Raw genomic sequence first — 25,000 nt, forward strand, 5'->3', positions numbered from 1 at the left:
ATGGTCTCAGCCAATGTCATTAATTAGGTGTTAGGAGTCAGTAATGAAGACGTAATTATATTGCAACACTTCCCGAGAGATTCACGATCTCCAATATCTTGGCAGAGTTCCAGTATTTCTATCAATGGATATCAGTCATCGACAAAACGATGTCATGAAAATATGAAGACGGAGACTAGCAAGATTCTTGTCAGATATGAGAATATAATAGGATTCTTTGTAAAGCTTCTTATCAATTATCTATGTTTTACATATATTTGACCTCCGGGTACTGGTTCACATATGTCCTTTTTTCATGTTTTATCACTAGTGACTACCATCCACCAAAAAAAGGGCATATATTTCTCTTGACTTTAAGGGTTGTTTTTCTGGCGCTACCACACAGGATATCCCTTTGTCCTACAAGACCTAGAAGATCAGAGTATTATATACATAGTATTCAGCGTATCACACAGCATATTATGTTTTATTGTTAAATACACATTATCGAAACCCTTAAGAACAAGAAAGTCTTCCTCTTCTTCTGGAAATCCTTATTATATTCAGTCTTTTGGATGTCCAGTGGGAACTTGTATAGTTTTGGGGCCGCACATTTGAAAACTAGAACCTACCGTGGACATACTTATTGCCTCCAATAATTCAAAACCTTCTATAACTATTCTATGTACACGATTCGTTGACTGCATGTGTCGCAATTCTCTTATATATTTTGGACAATCGGTTATGATAACACTCTTACTCTTCCGTTTGTAATTTCTTAAGTTACACATTAGGTAGACGAAGTTGCATTAATCAGTCCTAGTAATAACACACTTTATAACAAGTTTCTTTACAGAATATTCATCCAGGTAATTCTTTACAAAATCATGAGATACACATAGGTCATGAACTTTACTAGATATCAGGACTGAGTTGTTATTCATAATAATTTGGATCTCTCCTAAGTTCCTTAAGCTGTTTTATTTCAAATCACATTCAACTCACCTTATTTTCCTATAGTTTTAATTGTTTATGAATCGTTCATTCCCCAACCCTGGTAAAAATTTAGATTAAAGTTTCAGCAGTATCATGATTAACATCATTTTATGAAGAAGTAATATTGTGTATCATCTGCATATAGTTTAAACTTCACTTCAATTCCTCTGTCGTACATTTGATAGACTATTAGTATAACTACAAAATAAGATTGGGCATAGTATACATCCCTGGGATACACTTTTGTTTATTCGGTCTTTTGATGAATGAGTGTTTCTAATATTTAGACAGTGATTTCAGTCAACCAAGCATTCTTCTAGATACCCAAAGGCTTGTTCAATGTAGATGGATAGTTAATCCTTAAGTAGCAGTTCATGCACAACTGTATCGAAAGCAGCGCTAAGATACCCCATTTGTTCTCTTCTATCATTCAAATACTTAAGGAACTCAACATAAACTGGCCCACTACCATAGCTGAAGACAACTGATACACTTCTGCTGACTTGAAACCTATGCAGAGGAAACGAGGGAAAGATCCTTCCTCTGCAATGCAGATGCCAAATATTAATGAACTGAAGAAGAAACCTTTGTAGTCTCGACAAAGGTTCAAGACTTCCTCAACTGTGCAGACTTCCTATTATGCTGACGTTGTAACCTTTGTAAACTTAAGGCCTGTTATGAACATAATCTGTAATGTCAAACTTCAAAGGTTATTTGATTATCACCCCCAAAAGTGAGGACACAACCAAATTTTTACAAACGAAGTCTTCTCCTCAGCTAGCCAAAGCTGTAATCATGCAACGTGAAATCATCACTTCACTCGAATATGCCAAAATGACGGGAAGCAATGGAAACAGATTTGAAGCCCTATAGGGAAAGTCAGTGCCCACCTCAAAGGAAAAAATCGTTAAAACTTGAGCATTGAGGTTTGAAGAATCTTTGGACACCATCGTAATGACTGCAATGGCCCCATCATATGTGCCATTTGTAGCCAATGCGCTGACCTCAGAAGTGCATCAGTACTCGCAAATAAAGGAAAACCTCCCATCCAAGATGTCCCAGCTTCTCTTCTCTGCATCACACCTCTAATTAGAGATATCCAACAAGATTACATAGGATTGCTCCATACAGCAAGCCACCTAGTCAGCCGTCACTCATACCTTCATGCCAACATCAGCCACCTTAAACCCTGATATTTCTTCGAGAAAGAAAACTTCCTTACAGTCCTGCTGTTTGGTATCATGATAATCCGTCTTCCCCACTAACCACATTATGTAATGAATAAATTGGAATTGAGAGAATGCGCTGCTAAAAAGCAATGAGAAAGTATTTGAACTAAATACCTTATGGAAGTCGTCTTCTTTCGACTGATGAAAACTGTCCTTGTAGATTATGGTTTTTTCTTCCATAATTATAAGCTCACTTGAACAACTTTCGTGAAACATTTAAAGAACGCGAACTCCCGATTTATTTATTTTTTTATTTCAGTCGCTTGATTTTTTTTCTATTCATTTTTATAATTTTACCGAGATTAGATAAACAATTGTTTCATCCTAAGACAGTTGCAATATCACGGAAAAATATGATATTGCTATCTTCTATGAGAGATTTTTTTATTTCCATATTACAATAATTATACATCAGTTTGATAGAAGTGTTGCTAATGATTTATACAGCTAGAGCTATATATGATAAATTAAAGTCCTTTATACATAGAATAGTCAATTGTTTGTGAAATACGTAAAGAGTATTGATTAAACCAGAAAGTGGGTGTAATTTTATTCTAATTTCCTCTATCTAGAAGCATAATTTTCTTTTGTGGCAATGAGGGTAAGTATTTGTCACGAGTGTGTGGTATATATCTTAGATGTACAATTTTGTTCGTACTATACGAGACTCCATGAAAAAGAATATAGGCCTAATAGGTTTATCTCCGTAGAAATGCTGATTTCCTTTATAAAGTTTAGAGAAAGTAATCTTTTTTCTCCTGAATATCATGTTTGTTTTAAAGATGAAACCGATAAACATACACTACTAATATATATCTTCTACTTCTTTGAAAATCTTACAGAACTGAATTCAGCCAATGTCTGATTTTATAATTCATGAAGTTGAGGTCATTCTTAACGTTTATGGCTCATGTTTGGTATATACCAAGAACAACAACAAATATAGCTGTTTCTAGTACACTCCAGGACAAAGGCCTCAGTCTTGTCCTTATTCATGTCTGGGATTTGGCCAGTTTTTGGTGGCCCTGATTTGTACAGCTTTGCTGATCATGGAAGTACACAAAACCTTTCACCATGTTAACGTACCCCACTTGGATAAGATACGTATGGTATAACACACATTATTTGACATGAATTATTCTCTCACCCATTATTATCGGCTCACTCTCTATTGAGGACTAATGCTTCATAGGGAATTCCCTTTTGAATTGCAGAGTGGTCTATCTTTCCTTTCAGGACGAGACCTCCCTTCCTCCTTCCCAACCTCGCCTTCAATCATCCTCAAACTTTAGGCTCTTTGAAACCATCAACAGAATGCTCTTAAGGCAATCATCCGTATTCTACTGAAGTTTGTCAGACTCTTGAGTGATGATTTATCTTGGGCAACGCAAAAAATAATTCCGATGGTTCGAGGGATGATGGAAAAGGAATAAAATTAAAATAAAAAAGAGAAAGGCAATGGTATTTGGCCAAAAATCTCTTTATAAATGAACAAACTTTTCTTTTCCTGGATATGTAACATCTCTTGTTTTTTTGTTTTTGTTTTTTTTGCCACCAATATTGTTTGGTTCTTGAATTACTTTCATAACGAGTTTTGCTTTTTCTAAATGTATTCCTGAGGTATTACTGCTCGTTCCTAAAAGTCTTATGAAACTGGTAACTTGAGAATGGAAATGAATAAGTTGCTTTCATGGCTGACATCAAATTCCAAATTCTCCGCTTTTGATGCCATCCAAAAACAAAAGTTTTCCTATAATGCTCGTCATTTTATTGTTCTTCAGTTTATTGCACATAAACGTTAAGTTTTTATACTCCATTTATATTATTTTTGAAAAAGAAAAAATCAAATTAAGTTGAACGCTCTAATAACCTAATTGTCACTCAACTAACCTTTAGAGCAATCGCCATTAACTTTTTTTCAATAATCAGTTTTCAAGGTAAGCAGCAAAATTCAAACAAAACAAGTTTGAGAGAAGCACATATAAACGATATTTTTAAACAACCAAACACGGTGGATACGAGACGTTACAAATATTACAAACAGGAGTAAACAAATATTCTAATAAGCATATGAGAAGTATATTAGAATTTTCAAAAAATATAACACTGCTGATTTATTAGTAAACAAATAAAAAAGGAGAATACTTGTCTATGTTCTTTAGAAGGCCTGAGAAAATGAAGACGAAGTAGAAAAAAGGATCTACCTGTTCGTGCAGAGTTCTTGTTATCAAGCTGAGGTACATTATTTATGTGATTAATGGAAGCGTTAGCTCCACTTGTTCTGAGCAAGCTAAAGGTTCTTTCCAGTTAGAAAATCCCAGAAGTTGAGGTTGACTTCTCATACGCCATATTGACTATATCCCGAAACACCCATTCGTTTGGCTGTTGTAAGTGCGACTGACTTGTGCATCGATTAATTGGTTATCTGAGTGGAATATCGAAGAGAGAGAGTGAGAGTGAGAGAGAGAATTATCTGAATGGAATATCCAAGAGAGAGAGAGTGAGAGTGAGAGAGAGAAAGAGCTAATGCATATGACGCTTCAAATTATAAATAATTCTACAATTACAACTTTTGTTCATATGTTTTACCTTTGTCTCAGCAACAACACAAATATAATGATAAAGCTCACCAATTTTGTAGAGTATCAGTACAACCAACTATTCCAATTTCGAGAAAATTTCATAAAAGCTGGTCACATGTGAATATAAATATTAAATTGTAATTGCGAGTATTCTAATTCATGTGTTTGCATTTTTCTCCTCTGAGATAATTAAAGAAAAATTTTTGGTAATTCCAAAAGGCCTTTTAACGTTTAATGTTTTGTATTTATCCAAACATTTGATTGACTATTACTTGGTAAAAGAGATAGTGTTGTGAAATGTTTATCTTATTGTACTATACTAGATGACCCGATTTAGGGGTAGTTTAAGAATCAAGGAGCTTCAGTGAGCAAGATCTACAAGACCAAGTCGTGAACGTCTTCTCAACTTTTAACAGTCAGTAAAAAGGCCAAGTCCTGCATATGATTTTTTTTAAAAGCTGTACTGCACGTGTTTCACACACGCTCGAACACTGTAACGATATTTTCTTTTTTATTGTATATTTCTCTCCACACCTTACTGTTAACGTAACCTGTCTAAGCCTGTCTTTTCATGAACTATTTTATTTGAATTTCTATGTCCTTGTCCAGAAGCTTTTTTTACATAAACTTGCTATATGTTGAAATGAAGTTAGTCATATTCACCTTGCCTCTCACTTATAACCTAATGACTCACTCTTACATTAATGACCATCAGAGTGACCAACTCCCTCCCACCTTCCCTCTCACTGCCGTGTTTTACTGTTTGAAAATGCAGTCCTCTGACACTGACTCTCCTATTAACGCTGCTCCAGTGAAACTACCGCTTTCAGCAGTATAGAAGCCTTCACCTGGTTTCAGTGCACAGAAGTCCAATTCTGCATCAAGGACGTGACTAGGTCAAGCACCAAGCAGACTATGTTCTCGCTGCGATCTCAAGGTCATTTTCCCAGAAATCTCTGATTGGCTTTGCAAGCAAGGTGACACCCTAATAGCATATGACTCCCTCAAAATATACCTCCTGGAGCAGTACTCGTCATCGCCCGCTGCCCATATAGCAAAACTTTTTCCGCTCTCTCAACAACCGTTGCGGGACGAAAAGAGTTCACTTGCCTTCAGGGAAATGACCAATATCGCTCGCCTACAACCTTCAGCAGACGGCTCTCCTCATGAGGTGAAACGACTTCATTCTCTTTGTGTACGTCGCTTACGTGAACCTGCATGCAATTCTATACCCGATGTTGATTTTTTTTCCTTGAATGACCTGACGACCAAAGCCAATGCCCTTATGGAGAGCCACTTTAACACCTTCAAGACCTCCATCAACGCTTTTAAGTCTGACAAAGAGGACAACTATTCAACCTCAAGAGAAGCTGATGTGAATGCAGTAGAACATAGACACTTACTCCATGATGTGCCGGAGCGGCGACAAAGCCACCGACCACTCAACACTTGCTCACTTCCCAACCAACGACCTCTACAACCACTTACTGATGCTCATCAGAAGCAGTTCTACTACTACCACTCCAGATTCTGTGATGCTGTGAAGAAGCATGTGAACGGTTGTCAGTGGCCAACAAATGTGTAAGTAGGCTATCGCTTGTAACGGTGGGCTCCCCTGTCACTTATCTTTTCTTTTTACATGATGCAGATACGGGCGTGCGATTTTTGATAGACATGGGTGCTTGTCATACTCTTCTGCCAAGGCCCCTCTCCAGGACACGATGTAGTCCATCAAAGTCTGCTGATGTCTGCCTGGTAGCTAATAATGGATCTGTGATACCTACCCATAGTTACAAAAACTTCACATTATTGTTTGGAAGCACAAAATATAACTTGAAGTTTCTCATTACTAACATCACATTGCCAATTCTGGGTGAGGATATCCTGTAACATTTACACCTCCTGGTTGATGTCAATCAGTGATGGTTATTTAATGCCCATTCTAACTCATGGACACCTCATCAAACCACTCACCCCTTCTCACCTTGGTCTCCACATCAGTGCATCCATGGATGTGTACGGCCATCTTCTCACTTCGTACCCAGAAGTTTTCCATTCAGAACTTTGCCAAACTCAGACACCGCATTGTTTGGCAGTCGCTAAACAAATGTTTACTGAATGGAAGAATAGATCCTGTCAAAAGGCTTCAAGTCCATAGTAGTCACCCTTGCACACTGTCCAGAAGAAAGATGGCTCTCTGCATCTGTGTGGCGATTACAGGTGCCTGAACATGGACACAATACCAGATCACTATCTCTACCAAACATCGCCAATGTGACCTCCTACTTGCACAAAGTGAAGGTTTTCTCACTGCTTGACTTCCTGAAGGGCTATTATCAGGTGCCAATGAACCCAGAAGACATCCACAAGACTGTCATCACCAACCCCTTTGGTTCATACACCTTTAGTTACTTTTGTTTTGTCCTTCGTAATACTGAGGCCACTTTTTAGTACCTCACGGATAGCATCTTCGAGGACCTCCCCTTCTGTGTATGTTACGTGGATGACCTATTCCTGTTCTCTTCCTCAAAAGAGGAACACCTCCATCACCGACAATTTATGCTTGACCACCAACAACGGAACAGCCTTGTAGTCTGGGACAACACGTGTACCTTCGGAGCAAACCAAATATTGTTCTTAGGGCACCGCATCACTTCTGAAAGAGTCCACCACCTCCCTAAGAATATTACAGCCATTCAGAATTTCCCCCTGCCCTCGACAGTCAAAGCACTGCAAGAATTCTTGGGCATGATCAACTATTGTCACCGATTCTTGCCAGCCATCGTCGCCACTCTTGCTCCACTCTACGCGTACCTCAAGAGCAATCCAAAAGACCTGAAGTAGGGATCCCTTCAAGAAGCGGCCTTCTATAATGCAAATAATTCCCTAACAACAGGTGGTGCTCTCCCTTTTACCGTGTCGCATGCACCTCGCCTTCTCTTCACCAATGCCAGTGATGTCACTATTGATGCAGTACTGAAGCCGGTGGTCAATGGCTCGCCCCACTTATTGACCTTCTTCAGTAGAAAACTATCCATTGCGGAATCCGTCTACTCTACCTTCGACTGCGGATTGCTGGTGGAGCATCAGGCAGTCTCTCACTTTCGCCACTTCTTAGAAGGTACACCCTTTGTCATTTGTATGGACCACATGCCTCTGATGCACGCCTACACTCGAAAGTCCTACGCCTGGTCCGCCCGTCAATGCTGACATCTCTCCGCCGTGGCTGAATACAATTGCACCCTTCAACGTGTCCCTGGGAAAATGAATCCTGTTGCTGATGCCCTGTCAAGAAACACATTTGCTGCCATTCACCTAAGATTGGATTACAACACCTTGGCAGATGAACAACGAAAAGATCCAAAGTTCAAATTATGTAGGACATCCTGCACATCTCTCCATCGGGAAGACGCTGCCCCCAACGACTGCAACACCATCCTCCTCTATGATGTCAGTACCGGTAGACCATGACAATGGATACCTGCTCCATGCTCTAACAAGCATTTTATTGCATTCAAGGCCTTTCATATCCCTCGCGCCAATCTACTGCACTTTGCAAGGCATTATTAAAGATGCTCAGGATTGCGACCGAGCCTGTACTTCATGTGAGACTTTAAAAGTACATCGACGCACAGATTCAGGAGTGGGCACCTTTCCTCCCCCTCAGCATTGGTAGTCGATCCCGTACCCCCATCACAAGGACATTGTTAAATGTTTTCGTTGGTTTGAAGCCTTTCCCATAAAAACTGTATTTTCCGCCTCATGTACATCCCCCTTACTCTCAGGTTAGATAGAGAGATTTGGTATCCCTGAGCTAAGTATGGAACAAATGATTATCTTAAGCAAATCTATTAAGACTTTTTGCCAGAAGTTAGAAATTTAGATAATAAGGGAGTTATGGAAATTGGGCAGTAATCCGTTGGATATCATCTAACACAAACACATTTATATATTGGAGTAACATTGCTAATTCTCTAACAAGTGCTAAAAGCTCCTCTTCTTCCTAATTTGCACGAAATAACAGATAACCTTAGAGCAAAGAAATCTGCAATTTTATAAATAGTAAAGAAAAAATACCATTTGGGTCTACACTTCCATAAGCATCAAGGTCCATCACGAGAGCTTTAATTTTGCGAGATCGAATAGCTAAGCTAGTTATTTTAGCCTCAGGAAAACAGGAATGAGGAAGACCAAGTTCCTCATTACTCTACTTACTGCCAAACACATCAGCTAAAATGGTTGCCTTATCCTTTTTATCCAAAGAGTGCAGATTTAAGGGTAGTCCACTACTTATGTTCCTGGGTTGTACCAGAAAGGGTATCATTTATGGTTAAATTGTTTTCTTTTTCAGTTGAAGCATAAAATCTCTAAGCAAGAGCTCTAAGCTGAGTATACTTATTGCAAGTCAAATCTGATCTGTTACCTTTCCAAATATGATAGGTTTCTCCAAAAAATGTACATCTACAATCATCATTGAACCATGGTTTTTCCTTTACTCGTTATCTCGGCACACGAGAAGCGATAGGCCTATTAATTATGTTGACTACATTCTTATTCAAAGGGACAACAAGATCAACACTACCATATAACTGTGACCAATTCTGGCCCAAAAGATCACTTAAAATCCCATTCCAGTCTGCTTGAGATTTCATATAAACCTTACCTGAGTATAATACATCAGGGAGAGGCTACTCAGTTTTCACTACAAATTAAATCAAATCATGATCCCAACTAGAGGACACATCTTACTTGTTATGATGCCAGGGGAGTCGGTGTATACGAGATCCAAACAGTTACCAGACCTGTGAGCAGCTTCACTTATGATTTGCTCACAGCCTGATTTAGAGGCAAAATCTAAAGCTCATAAACCAAAGCGATTAGTAGGAGAAACCGAATTCAAGCACTCCATATGGTGAGCATTGCAATCACCAACAAAGACAAAGAGGCCTTTCTATCACCTTCTTGTATCTTAGCGATACTAGTAAGAAGACAATCGAAGATAGAATCCTGCATGTCTGGATTCCGGTAGATCGAACACAAATGAAAATTGTTTTGCCTGCCACAAACTTTTATTACCTGAATCTCATGATATCCACATTCATAGCAGGACTTATGAGGGTATACAGTCCTAAAATATACCGCCATTCCCCCTCACCATAGGAATGGCATCCTGTTTCAGAACTACTCGCTTCTTAAAACTAGTCATAAGGAGCTCAGACTAGTGCGTCATATTACAAACCAAAGTTTATGAGCATAAAAGAATACCCTACTGTCTGGAAGGAACTGTAAGGTCTTAAATATTTGCTTGAAGTCCATTGATATTACAATACAGTAGACGACATTGACGAAATCTTGGGCGTACTGGTCCCGGATTTCGTTCAATGTCTCCAGAGAGAATAAGAATCATTAGTAATAAAAAAGATAAATCATACTTAAAAACTAAATTAACAGGAATGATGAAATATAATATACTTCAGGGCACTATCTATCCTGTGAATACCTACTAATTTATATAACATTGTAGTCGGTGTTTGCTTATTGGAAATTAAGCATATGAATAACATTGTGACATTTATATTACGAGTTAGGAAAGTTGACATTTTGCATATGTTATGATATGGTGAAACATTTACGAGGAGTTGGCGTAGTTAATATCTTGCAAATGATTGAAACTTTGTGAACAATGGTACTGTGAGTTAACCAAGGTGATTTTGCATAATATTATAGCTTATTGTGGCTAAATAATTATAGTACGTTTAATGTTATGATAAAAATATGTTTAAATATGAATAAAATGTGCAGTTGATACAATTGCAGTGGTTCTGTTTTGAGATTGAATATAAATTGTTTCCTCTACACTCTCATACAGTACACACTGAATATTGGGGTCTTCCAGCTACACATTTTTGTTCCATGAATTGGGAGAAGATTGTATTGTGCATATTCCCGTTCAATCTCATCCGACTGTAATTTTGGATATCAGGTATCCTGAGGTTCGGAGGGCTATTCATAATAATGGAGACAAAGTTTCGTTATTATGGGGTATCTATAACATACGTGATAGGTACCACGTGATCACTTGTTACCACGGTCAGAGGTATGGACATTTTGAAAAAGATTACAAGTCTAAGAATGATGATAATGTCTGCCGGAAATGTTCAGGGAGACATTCCACCAAGGAGTGTAATTCGCAAGTGTCAAAGTGTATAAACTGCACAAAGTTAAATAGACCAAGTGAGCACAGTAAATTCTGGAGACTGCAAAGCTTATGACTTGGTATTGAATAGACTAGCAGAAAATACTGATCATGGTTACTAGGGAAGTTAAATAACTTAGACAAGGCAAAGATCACTGAAATGACGGCCCCACACATGCCATCTTTCACATACCGAGAGAGGGTAGGTCTGGTGTGCGTGTCAGACTCTTTATTGATACAAGTTATTGAAATCTCCAAATGTTTAAAAGAATTAGTGTAACAAGTTTTGAATATATAGAAATCAAATTTACGCCAAAAAAACAAAAGAATATACTTTGTAAGCAATACGTGATCTGAAACGAAAAATACTCTGACCGAACAAGGTCAAACGACTGCGGAGGTCCTGTAGAGAGTAAGGTTCTCTTGCTGTATGGGACCGGAAAAGCAGCCATCAAAGTAAAGTAAGTAAGTAAGGAGGTTATGTAGAGCTAACATACCATTCACAGAAGTAATTATACTTTACCAATATGATTGACTTTCCCCTAGGACATTGAGTTACTGCCATCTCTTATAAGTAAAATACTGAGTGTTTTGTGTGTACCAAAGTGTGCAGTTTGAAGGGGACAAGTTGCTTGGTGTTTATTACTAACAAAATCAAGGCACTACCTTAACACCAGTGGAGTAAGTATATACTTGATCCAAGCAGTTACCAAACCTGTAAGTCCCTTCGTTTATGACTTGCTAATAGCCTAATTCAGAATAAACTTCCAAAGTTTTTAGCCATTGGAAAATTAAAATTTAAGAACTCCCTATGGTGAATTATGGAATTGTCAAAATGCTCAAAAGAGGCCTTTCTATTACCTTCCTGTATCTTAGACATAATGGCAAGAACACAATTGAACATTTATCATTAATGTCTGAATTCCGATAGATTGAATATAAATAAGTTGTTATGCCTGCCACAAACTTTAATGATCTGAGACTCATGACATTCACATTGTAGTACTTGTGAGAAGCAGGGAACTCAGTCTTTATATGTTAACTAATCACAATACCCGGGAACGGGTTTACATTTTAAAATTATTGGTTTCCTATAATCATCATCATCATCATCAGCTGTAACCAGTCCACTGCAGTACCGAGGCCTCAGACGTATCATTCAACTCCTACCTGTTTATGGTATTTCTATGCCAGTTTATCCCCGCAAATTTTCTTAGTTGGTCAATTGATTGTCTTTTTCCTCCCCCTGCCTCTTTTGCAATCTCTAGGGACCAATTCTGCTATTTTTGATGTCCATCTATTATCTGTCATTCTCATTTTATGTCCTGCCCACGTCTATTTCTTTTTCTTACATCTTGCTAGAATATTCTCTACTTTAGTTTGCTCTCGTATCTTTTACTGTCTCTTAGGGTTATTGCTTTCATTATTCTTTTCATACCTTTTGGAATTATAACTAGCTTATATTCTACGGCTTTAGTAAGGCTTCAAGTTTCTAATGTATACGTTAAAACTGGTAGAACAATCTTCATTACATACTTTTCTTTTTAAAGAAGGTGGTATTTTATTTTCCTTAATATCATTTTGTTCTCCAAAATCTCTTCATTCTATGCTTATCCTTTTTTTAATTCCGGTCTCGTTTCCTGGAGAAACGCCTACTGCTTGTCTTAGGTACGTATATCTATTAACAATCACCAAAGGTTCGTCCATAACTCTTATTTGTTGACTCTCAGCATTTTCATTAAACATTACCTTAGTTTTACTCATATTCATTTTCAGTCGTACATTTTTGCTTTCTCTATTAAAATTTGTTGTCCTCTTTTGCAATTCATCCCATGATCCAATAAATACAACTATGTAATTTGAAAATCTTAATTTGTTAGGGTCTTCCCCATTAATATTAACTCCTACATTTTCCAAAACTAAATTTTTTAAAACTTCTTTTAGGCATGCTTTGAATAATTTTGGAGAGATGATGTATCCCTGCATATATATGTGCATAACCAAAATATTTTTCATTCGTTTCCTCATACCATTTTATTCAATGTCACCTTCTCACCACAAATAATCCTTTTATAAGTTGTATAACAAGACTTCCTACTACTGATATAATAATGATTTATTAGCTCTTGTTACCTTGACGTACGAATCGATGAAAAGGCGCAAAGTCGAACACGAACAAGGTATTTTCACGGTAACAGATAAGGACTTGCACACCATTTCAAAGAAACTTATGTTTTAGCCGTCGACGAGCTTTTGAGAATGAAGAATTTCTATTGAAGAATAAGCGAAAAGAGCAAATGCAACAGCAAAGTAGCAATGAAGACAAATAAAGGAAGAGATAAGTCAATATGTAGTGGCGTATGATTTACAGAAAGAGTTTTAAAATTGGAAATGTAAACTAAGAGTTTTCCATCTTTCGTCCGTCATCAGTTAAGAGCAGGTCATTAATAGCTTCATTGCCTAGATCTCCATTAAAAAAAAAAAAGAAAAAAGAAAAGGAAAGAAAAAGAGACAAGCAATACAACGGACAAGAAGATTTGGAAACCAAGATATAAACATATATAATAATAAATGATAATCATCATCATACTTTGATAAGCATTCTGTCAAAGAGATTTACATATTTGTTTCATATATCAGAAATATACTTTTTGCTCGGAAAAAAAATCACATGTGAAGAGAAAGAAACATTATTTTTTTACATTCATTGCTAATTTCCTTTACCCTTGAGATCTTCTAATAAGAATACGCAGATATTCTTGCAAATGATTAGACTTCTTTCGTTGATGCACACGAAAGCCGAAAGACATACTGATGGGAAATGGAGGAAAGAGGCTATTTGCATACTATACAATAATAGATTATTATTTATGAAAAATATTTGCCGAAGAATATGTATATTCAAATGGAGATATCCATGTATGTATGTAAGAATATACAGTATACAGATATATATATATATATATATATATATATATATATATATATATATATATATATATATATATATATATATATATATATATATATATATATATATATATATATATATATATATATATGTATATATATGTATATATATGTATATATAAATTATATATATGTATATATAATATATATATATATATATATATATATATATATATATATATATATATATATATATACATATATATATATGTTCGATAAGTATAGGTAGAAATATTTCTATTTGAACATATGTCGTGTATATATATATATATATATATATATATATATATATATATATATATACATGAATATATATGTATATATACATATATAAATATATATATATATATATATACATATATATATATATATATATATATATATATATATATATATATGAACATATATATATATATATATATATATATATATATATATATATACATATATATATATATATATATATGTGTGTGTGTGTGTGTGTATATATATATATATATATATATACATTATATAAATGTATAATATATTATATATATATATATATATATACAGTGTATATGCATACATATATCTATATCTATCTATCTATCTATGTATATATATATATATACATATATATTATTATTATTATTATTACTTACTAAGCTACAACCCTAGTTGGAAAAGCAGTATGCTATAAGCCCAGGGGCTCCAACAGGGAAAATAGCTCAGTGCGGAAAGGAAAAAAGGAAAATAAAATATTCTAAGAAGAGTAACAACAATAAATATCTCCTATATAAACTATAAAAACTTTAACCAAACAAGAGGAAGAGAAATAAGATAGGAGAGTGTGCTCGAGTGTACCCTCAAGCAAGAGAACTCTAACCCAGGACAGTGAAAGGCCATGGTACAGAGGCTATGGCACTACCCAAGACTAGAGAACAGTGGTTTGATTTTGGAGTGGCCTTCTCCTAGAAGAGCTGCTTACCATAGCTAAAGAGTCTCTTCTACCCCTTACCAAGAGGAAAGTGGCACTGAACAATTACAGTCCAGTAACCCCTTGGGTGATGAAGAATTGTTTGGTAATCTGTGTTGTCAGGTGTATGAGGATAGAGGAGAATATGTAAAGAATATGCCAGACTATTCAGTGTGTATGTAGGCAAAGGGAAAATGAACCGTAACCAGAGAGGAGGATCCAATGTAGTACTGTCTGGCCAGTCAAAAGACCCCATAACTCTCTAGCGGTAGTATCTCATATATATATATATATATATATATGTATATGTATATATATATATATATATGTATGTATATGTATATGTATATATATATATATATATATGCATATATATATGTATACATATATATATGTATATATATATATATATATATATGTGTATATATATATATATATATATATGTATATATACATATATATACTCGATATATATACAGTATATATATACATATATGTGTGTGTGTGTGTGTGTGTGTGTGAGTATAGTATATATATATCATCAGTGAAGGTGGCGGAAGCCAGTAATTTTTCCTTCTCAAAATGGACAGGGAAATACGATGTCATTAAAATCCATTTGTTATAAATCCCGGTGTTTCGTGATCGTCATTATCACATCTTCCAGTGCTACAAATAAGATGTCTATAAATATCATTAAGAAACATAAATGAAAAATATAGAAATTAATATGAAGAGTAAAAAAGAGCAAAAACAAAATAAAAACCCAAGGGAAAATATGTATAACCACAGAAGTGGAACGAACCTCGGAGAAGTACCGATAAAAACTGAATGTCATCAATAACTACAGAACAAAACGAAGAAAGAAGCTATGGCAAGTAAAATTGAGTGGAGGAAGCTTGAGTGTTTAACGATTTAAACCAGTCTTTTAATTAGAATTGATTCTAGAATAGGCAATACGTAGTAATTAGATACTTGCCCTATAATGCTAAAATCCTTATTAGTCAAATACTTATTTTACACATCTTAGTACGATTGCGAATATGTGAATGTTCTGGGCTGGATATTCTGCAACCTGTTTGAAAACTCACACCTCTTATGATGGTGAAATCTGACCTCCAACAACCTCTTGGTAGATCCTACGTAGGTCCCAGAGTTACGCTTTGGGCAAATATATCGATACACTACACCAGAGGACATCAAAGGACTTATCGATCCTTAAAATGAAAACCTAGCTAACTCTGAGAGGATTCTTAGGAATTAAGTTTACTTCAACAGCTGGAAAATGTTGTTGTATGATTTTTGTAAACTTTGTCTAAAGGAATCATCATGAATAAAAAGAGAACTCGCATCAAATTTGAGTTTAGGTACTGTTGTTAATTTTTTGAGTCTGAGCCAGGTTTTTTCCATTCAAATAATTTGTTTAGATGCTTGAAAAATAATTAAGTCGGAAAACAGTTTTTTCTTAAAATATTCACATAAATAAAATACTTCCGTATGAAAATATTCCCAATAAGAAATAAAGAATGAATGCTCTGTGGGAGAAAAGGAAAAATAGGGGTATAAATTAAAATTGAAATAAAGAGCTATAAAAATTCGAAACTAATCGAGTAAAAGTCTTTTTTTCTTAAAAAACCCTGGTATGAAAACCTTCTTTAACACATCTAAGAAATATAGTTTATTTCCTTCCTATTTTTCTAATGTAAACTTTATATAATTTTGCTGCAAATAGGTAAAATCCACGGAGGAATCAGCATAGAATTCATTTCTGAATAGAGCGAAGGTGTCATCAACATATCTGACTTAAAAAAGGGGATGGTATCTCAAAGGGCAATTTTTCGAGCATGGTCTCCTCCAGGGAGCACATTACAATGTTAGCAAAGGTGCGTCCAGAGTGGAACCCATAGCCACCCCTTCCTCTTGTTTATACAAATTACCATTAAAAACAAAAGCGGTGTCCAGCACCACCAACTCAAAAAGTTTCTTGAAAGACGAGTGATTAAAAGCATTAAAAGTGGCATTAGGTTCTGTAAATATTTTTTTTTTTAAATAATACCAATTGTTTCTTATACAGCTACATTTCGTAAATAATGACTCAACATCAAGACAAGTCATAAAAATATCTGAGTTCTGAGATGTAACGGCTTTCTTAGGAGTTACTCAGTGAACATTTATTTTTTATAAGAGGTTCTAGTAAGGGAATGATAAATGTAGTTAGTTTGTGGTTTGGTGCATTTTAAAGAAGATAATATAGGCCTCAGTGGAATATTAGGCTTGTGGATTTTGGGCAAACCAGTTGTTCTTGTTATTGATGTCATTCAGGTTTTATTTGTACTTCTGCGAGGTTGGTTCCACTTCTGTGTTATGCATATTTTTACTCTTTATATTAATTTTTATAGTTTTGATAATGTTTTCTTAACGTTAATTATGTACTTCCTATTTGTAGCCCTGGAAGGTGTGATAATAACGTTCACGAAACGTCGGGATTTATATTAATGGGTTTTCAGAACTGCCTATTCCCCAATCCAATTTGAGAAATATATATACATATATATATAAATATATATTTATATATATATATATATATATTTATATATATATATTATATATATATATTTATATATATATATATATATTATATATATTTATATTTATATATATATATATATATATGTGTGTGTGTGTGTGTGTGTGTGTGTGTTTGCAGAGAGAGGTGAACAACATTGAAAGTAAAATTCCAGTCTCGCAGTGTTGATTAAAGTATTATTCGTTTAACACATTATTTAATGATATTAGTTTTCTTTGCAACCTAGACCCACCCTTACGTTCTTTCATCTACAAATTCTTCCTCACTTTAATATCCCAAATATCAATGGTTTATTTTAACCTGAATTATTAAAGAGAAACATTTCTCACCACATAAATCACTGTTGTCTCTATCATGTTATGCTTAGATATGTATGGTTAAGGTATTCTAATTATATCATTATCTCTGCCAATGATGTATGTAATGTTATTTGGAAAATTCAAAACCCTTGGCAACCCATTCGTATAGTTGGGTGACGTAGAGTTGTGTCACGAACCATGGGTTTAGAACCACTGACTTCACATATCAAATATCCATTGGCAGAGCACAAACCATGAATGGTCTCCTGATGAGCAATGAAAGCATCCTGGTGCTCCATTCTCGAATTTAGTATGATTGTAGATAAGACGTCTATTTGAAAAAAATAAATACTTCAATTTAGTGAGTGTGAAATCAAACAAAATCGTTTAGACAAAAAAAATAAAGAGAGAAAAAAAAATCAAACGACCATTTTCGATTACCTTAAATGCAGCAAGACATAAATAACTTATACTTTTTTTTTTGGTAGAGAAAAAGCTAGATGCTCAAAACTAAAGTTATGAAATTCTTGTTTATCTCTTATTTATATAAAAATGTAAATATTTATTTTTTTAGTTACCATTAAAAAACTTTACATTAACCCTATATCCTGTTCTAGCTTTGAGGCAACTTGCTCTGGTAAAGAGAAAGGGTAATCAAAACAGCCTTTGTTTTTATAAAATAATATTTGCAGATCATGAATATAACTGCTACTAACAACAACAATAATAATAATAATAATAATAATAATAATAATAATAATAATAATAATAATAATAATAATAATAATAATAATAATAATAATAATAATAATAATAACTGGTTATTATTAGAAATGTCTTGTTTAGGAAGGAATAAGAGGGCTTAGTATAAAGTACTAAAGAGCGAATAATAGATTCCCAGCTTGGATTCTAGATGATAATTGTCCATCTCAAGCAAGTCCTCATCTGCTCTACGTCTGCATTTATGTCCCCGAATAAAGAGAGAGAGAGAGAGAGAGAGAGAGAGAGAGAGAGAGAGAGAGAGAGAGAGAATTGCAAGCAAAACTGTCATGCTATGTGTCGTAAGAAAGTTTTATCTGAGAGGACTCAAAAATATCATGAGAATTTTCAGCTGCATAAATGCAACGAGTTTGTATGATATACAGAATACTAATTCAAACAATTCCGTATCACAGCGAAATGTAACAAATGATGCCACAGAGATTCTTTACAATTTTTCTTAATACTGTTGTATTTAAAATAGATTATAGGAAAATAACAACTTTACTGGTAGACATTTAATCGAAACTGGTATGCGTTGATACAATATGTTTGTGTTTTTACTTGATAAAAAAAAAAGTCTCTCCGGGCTTAAAATTTTACTGTATCACTCAAAAACATATTTAGATTATTTGTTTTCCTTATACATATTGTATGTCCCTATACAAGTCGTATATGCTCTGTCCCTGGGCATTGAAATCTTATCATTCAATTGTTTTATAATAGTTATTGGTTGCACTTTTCACAGAATAGAGTAAAGGGATTTTTTTTTCACGTACAAAGTTTGGAACCTTCACATTCTTTTTTTCACTCTAATGACTACACGTTTCATATTTCCATAAAGCAAAAATTGTCACAATTCTATGAATGGAATTCTGGTCAATATGATTCATGGGTGAATCACTTTTCCCATGTTGAAATGCCGAATGAAGGACGAACCCTAGTTCAATGATGATTGTAGGCATGGTTATTTGGAGAAACAGGAGGCTTACCCTCTTTTGGAAAATAGCAGATCAAGTTTGACTTTGAAGAACTACACTCAGCTAAGAGCTGTTGCTCTGAGAGATTATCCTTTAACCAAAACTAAATAAAATTTGATTATAAAGTCAAACTTTTCTCTTAGAATCAAAGAAGAAATATGGTGGACTACCTTCAAATCTGCATTCTTTGGTGGAGACTCAACAGTTTCTCCTTTACTTGAGCCAAGTGGCTCCATCATTCACTGTCCAAAGGAAAAGGCAACAATATTAGCTAATGTATTTGAAAGTAAGCAGATTAATGAGAAAGTAAATCTTCCTCATCCCTGTTTTCCTAAAGATAACTTTTATTGGACATCGATGCCTATAGAATTTCAGAACCAAATGGTATTTCCCTTTGTTTTCTATAATGGCAGCGGATTTGTTAGCTCCTAAGTCCTATGTTATTCTTTGGACGGTTTTTTTTTTTTTTTAAACTTGTTAGAGACCTGGTAATGTCCCTCCATTAGGTAAATGTGTTTGCTGTAGCTGTAATCCTGCTGATTACGACCCAATTTGCATAATTCCAATATTATCTAAAGTTTTTTAACGTTTTATGGCAAAGCATCTAAATAGGTATGTTGATAGTATTCATCCGTTCTCTGGTTTGCTGTTTGATTTTTGCAAAGGCCTTGGAACATGTGATACTTCTCTTACAATTTCCAGTGCTGTTCAGAAAATCCTTGATAGGAGTCAGGAAATTCTCTGATTTGCCTTGATTTTAGTACTGTCTTTGACCGTATTAATCAAGAAGCCCTTATTTTCAAACTTAACTGAGGAGTATAGGTGGGTCATTTCTTAGCATTATTATTTATCTTTTAAGTAATAGATTACAAAGAGAAGCTGTTGACTATAGAAAAATAATAACTTGTGTTTCTCAGTGTTACTCCATCATGTAAATGTGTTTGTTGTAGCTCAAGTTCATCTGATTACCGCCCAATTTCCATAACTCCCACCTTATAATTTTTTTTTTTTTTTTTTTTTTTTTTGCCAAAACGTTCTAAATAGATTTGCTGACTGTAATCCTCTGTTCTCTAGTTTATAATTTGGATTTCGTAAAGGCCTTGGAGTATGTGATGCGCCGCTTACAATCTCCAATGCTGTACAGAAATCGCTTAATTGTGGTCAAGAAGTTCGTATGATTGGCCTTGATTTTTAGTGTTGCTTTTGACAGTGTTAATCACGATGCCCGTGTTTTCAAAATCAAATAGTTGGGAGAGGGTGGGTCTTTTCTTAGCCCCATTGTTGAATCTTTAAGTAATAGATCACAAAGAGTTATTGTTAATGGGCACCAAAGTTAGTATAGAAATATGATATTTGGTGTTCCTCATATACACAAGACATTTGGTTTTGCCTAGAAAATAAGGTCGTTGGATGTGCATATGATGCTACTCTCTTTGCATCAATTTCATCTCCCGAATGTAGATTTGGGGTTACTGAATCCCATGATAGAGCTCTAACTACATATAGTGCATAGTTTCATTTATAGGACATGAAGTTCAATCCTATCATAACTCAAAGTATAATTTGTCATAAAGAGTTACAAGAATTAGTTTAAACGTTCTGAGAGTTTTGTGATTTTTTCTAACTTATTCTTCAATTCGTTGACTGTGTTACTGCTCACTTACATCTGCTAGAGGTCTGTTCTGCGTATTTACTATTTTGTACATAAAGAAATGATAACATTGTTTAATTCCAGTTTGTATCTGTTGCCTCTGGACTCATTTGTGATAACTGTGAAAAGGTTGTTGTAGTTTACATTTGTTATTCCTTCAAGAATTTTGAATGTCTCTATTGGCTGTCCCCTTAGTTACGGAGTTTGTAGATCAAAGGAGTTAAACGTTCCATTTTCCATCTATATCTAAATTGTCTTGGTGTTGGAGCTAGTTTGGTGGCCCTAGATTATACTGCTTCCAATTTATCTATACAGTATCCTTCTTAATACTTGGAACTCAGAACTTTACTCGGTATTCTAGATGTGGTCTTGCTAGTGATGTGTAAAGCTGCAATACATTCTCTTTGTTTTTGTATCTAAATTGTTTATGCGTAACCTATTAGGTTTTGTGTTTTGTTTTCAACTTCTATGCTCTGTTTGGTGAACTTTAAATCTTTGCTTAAAATAATGTTGAGATCTTCTTCCTGGTTGACACTTTCTATTTCATTACCCAGCAGGGAGTAATCTTTGTGTGGGTTAAACCTATGAGCATATTTTTACATTTCCCACAGTTGAAAGGCATGTGCCATTTTCTGGACCATTTCCCCCCTTCAATTAAATCATATCTTAAGACATATGCGTCTTCTGAGTTCGTGGCGTTTATCTGGTTTACTATCGTAATAAAATTTGGCTATTATAATAGTTAAAATCTGTCATTAATGTAAATCAGAAATAGTAATATGTCAAGGACGGATACTTGAAGTATTCCGCCTGTAACAGTTCCCCACACTGAAGCTTCTCGTTTGATTATAACTCTCTGTTGTCTGTTTATAAGCCAATCCTCGATTCAGTCAGCTAGCTCATCAATGATGGCTTTAATTTTACGAAAAAAAATTAGGAGGGGCTTTGTCAAAAGCTTTTTTGAAAGTCTGGGTATGTGATGTCTTTTGCCCTGCTTTGTCAACTAGGCAACATGTATTGTGGAAATAAATTACAAAAGATTTATCACAAAAGATCTCTTTCATCGAGAACTATGCTGGCTGTCTATCAGAAGATTACTTTTTTCTATATGTTTTACTATTGAATGTACTATAATTGTTTAAGAAATATTGTAAATAGGTCAAAGACAAAGGCTCCTTACATCCAACTCTCAGCATTGTGTAATGTTTCTTCAACTTTATAACTCCTTTAAAATTTTAGGTGTGATTCTTGATAGTGAATTTACTTTCGAGGGACATTAGGTCTTTGTCTTGATCAATTGCACAAAAAAAAAAAATGCTTTTCAAGAAAGTCTTAAGATTTTTCGGTAATCAATATATTCTGAAGAAGCGTATTAATTCTTTCATTCTATCTTATCTCGAGTATTGTTCTCCTATCTAGTCTTTATCTGATGAATCTCATCCTCATTTGTTAGAGAGAAAATTAAGGTGTATCAAATTTCTCTTTCCTGATCTAGATATTAATCTTTAGCAACGTTGATCAATTACTTCCTTATGAACGTTGCATAAGTTTTTTTTTTCTATATTTTTTACTCTCCTTTGCATACAGGTCATCCTGAGTCTTGCCACCCAGTTCGTTAATTCTAATAGTCATGCTTTCTCCACCACAAGACTCGATACTCTACATTATTCTATGATTTTATTCCAGCTATGACCAAGTTGTCGAATGATCTTCCAAATCAGAAAGTTGAATCGGCGGAACTTCAAAAGCACAAAATCTTAGAAAATTTTTATATATTGGAGTGTTGAAGAGGCTAACATAAGTCTCTTTTAATAGTTTATATATGAGAGCCAAGTTTTAATGTTGTTACTGTTTTTTTATTTTACCTCTCCATTATTCTCTTGTAATGTGTTTATTTCCTAAATTCCTAATAAATATTCTTTTTAAAAGTGCAATTGATTTATCGGATAAAACATGTGTTATATAAATCAATAACTCGGATAGACAATATCCATTAATCTCTCTCCGCTTACCTTTAAAGTAACGGACCTGTGAAAATTATATATATATACTTAGGAAGAAAAACTTGAATATTTCTTTGGCTATTACAGACTCTCTCTCTCTCTCTCTCTCTCTCTCTCTCTCTCTCTCTCTCTCTCTCTCTCTCTCTCTCTCTCTCTCTCTCTCTCTCTCTTGGGTTTGTAGGAAGTAATCAGTCGATTTTTTCTTAGAAGACCTCTCAAAGGGGGATTTCTCTTTTCATCTTGAATAATATTGTAAAGTTGCTGCAGTATACCTGATTAGTAAGAGCTGGAAAGGGTTTATTCATAATACTGATTACAAGGTGTTTGAATTGCCAATTAGGATCTCCTTCTTCATGCACAACGGAAATGAGATGTCTTGAAATTTGCAATCCTGCATTTTATCCAGGGAAGGTAATGTTTTAGCCCAAAACTAGGACCAAAAAGTGGCAGGCACCGGCTGCTGATGACACTGCTTACGAGGCACAACTTCCGCATATCTCAACTGGAATTTAAGCCTCATCGGTCCATGGGCAAGGGAACATAATCTTCATAAGGGTGTAATACTAGGCTAAATTTTCTCCATTATTACTTTTTCATTCGACAGTAAGGCAATGATTAGTTATTTACACTGTGGTATCAAATTCAAGAATCATTGTTTGAAATATAAAGATGTAATTTTACCATTAGCATAATCATTTTAATTGTTATTGTTATTATACAGAAATGTCTCTGAACCTATTAATTACTGCCATAAAACAATGGACATGAAATGGAATCTTATAAAGTGATGTGATAATATTGCCACGTTACTTTGATGGAACACGACCGATAGCCTTGGCAGCCCTTTTGAAGATATAAGTATTCATCGCAGTTTTCCGTCGAAAGCAAAGGAAGACTGTCCTTGATTGGTACGGCCACACACAGAGTACGGACGATGACGAGGACATGGGGTGGGATGATACATGACAGAACCACTCGAGAACTGAAAATGACGACAGCTGTCGGGAATTTTAGAACTGATCACTCGAAATTCCCGCCATTTAACTCCACCTACGTTACGTCTAATTGGAGGGAGGGTTGTGAGAACTCGCGGGCGAATGAATGTGGTTTAAGACGAGACTGTTTTAGAACCTAGAGAGCAACCGCCTGGTAGGGAAGGCGCTGAGGTTAAAGAAATCGAGCATTTGTAATTTATGATTCAGAAATTTAATGTCATTTTATTGTAACATGACGAAAATATCCTATGTAGAAATTTAGGTTCAGAAAAACCGCGGGAACAAGGTATCGTCAGGGCTGCAGAGCTCAGCTCTGCCTCTTTTGTCCGACGTCCTCAGCAGAAGTAAGTCCTTAATTGTACTCTTTCCCCCCCCCCTATTGCACCCAGGTCGGTTTCCCTATAGGTTTTACAATTGTTCTGCAAGATTTGTATCTATGTATGTTTAGTCGATCCTTGTGATTGGGGATCAGTGCTGTCTTGTAAATTACGTGAAAAAGCCTCGGTATGCCGTTTATCGAGGCAACTTATTAACAGATTAATTAATTTTGCTTAATTTTGAGTCCGGTGCGGACTTAGTTTTTTTCAGCAACGCATGAGGTCATTTAGTCAAGTGTCTCTTTTGTATGCCAAAGTAAATGTTTAATTACGTATTTCCCTCGTATTAAATAATTATTTTTGTAATAAACTTGTTAAAATATAGCTGTATTTTAGTTAACTCCTGAAAGGTTTTGGGAATCTCGCCTCTTCAGGGCCTTGCAATCCACCCAGTACATCGGGCAGATTTAATAAACTGGTGAAAATCACAACAACAGCTGAA

This window comes from Palaemon carinicauda, chromosome 36, assembly GCF_036898095.1.
Source record: "Palaemon carinicauda isolate YSFRI2023 chromosome 36, ASM3689809v2, whole genome shotgun sequence".
Taxonomy (NCBI): domain Eukaryota; kingdom Metazoa; phylum Arthropoda; class Malacostraca; order Decapoda; family Palaemonidae; genus Palaemon; species Palaemon carinicauda.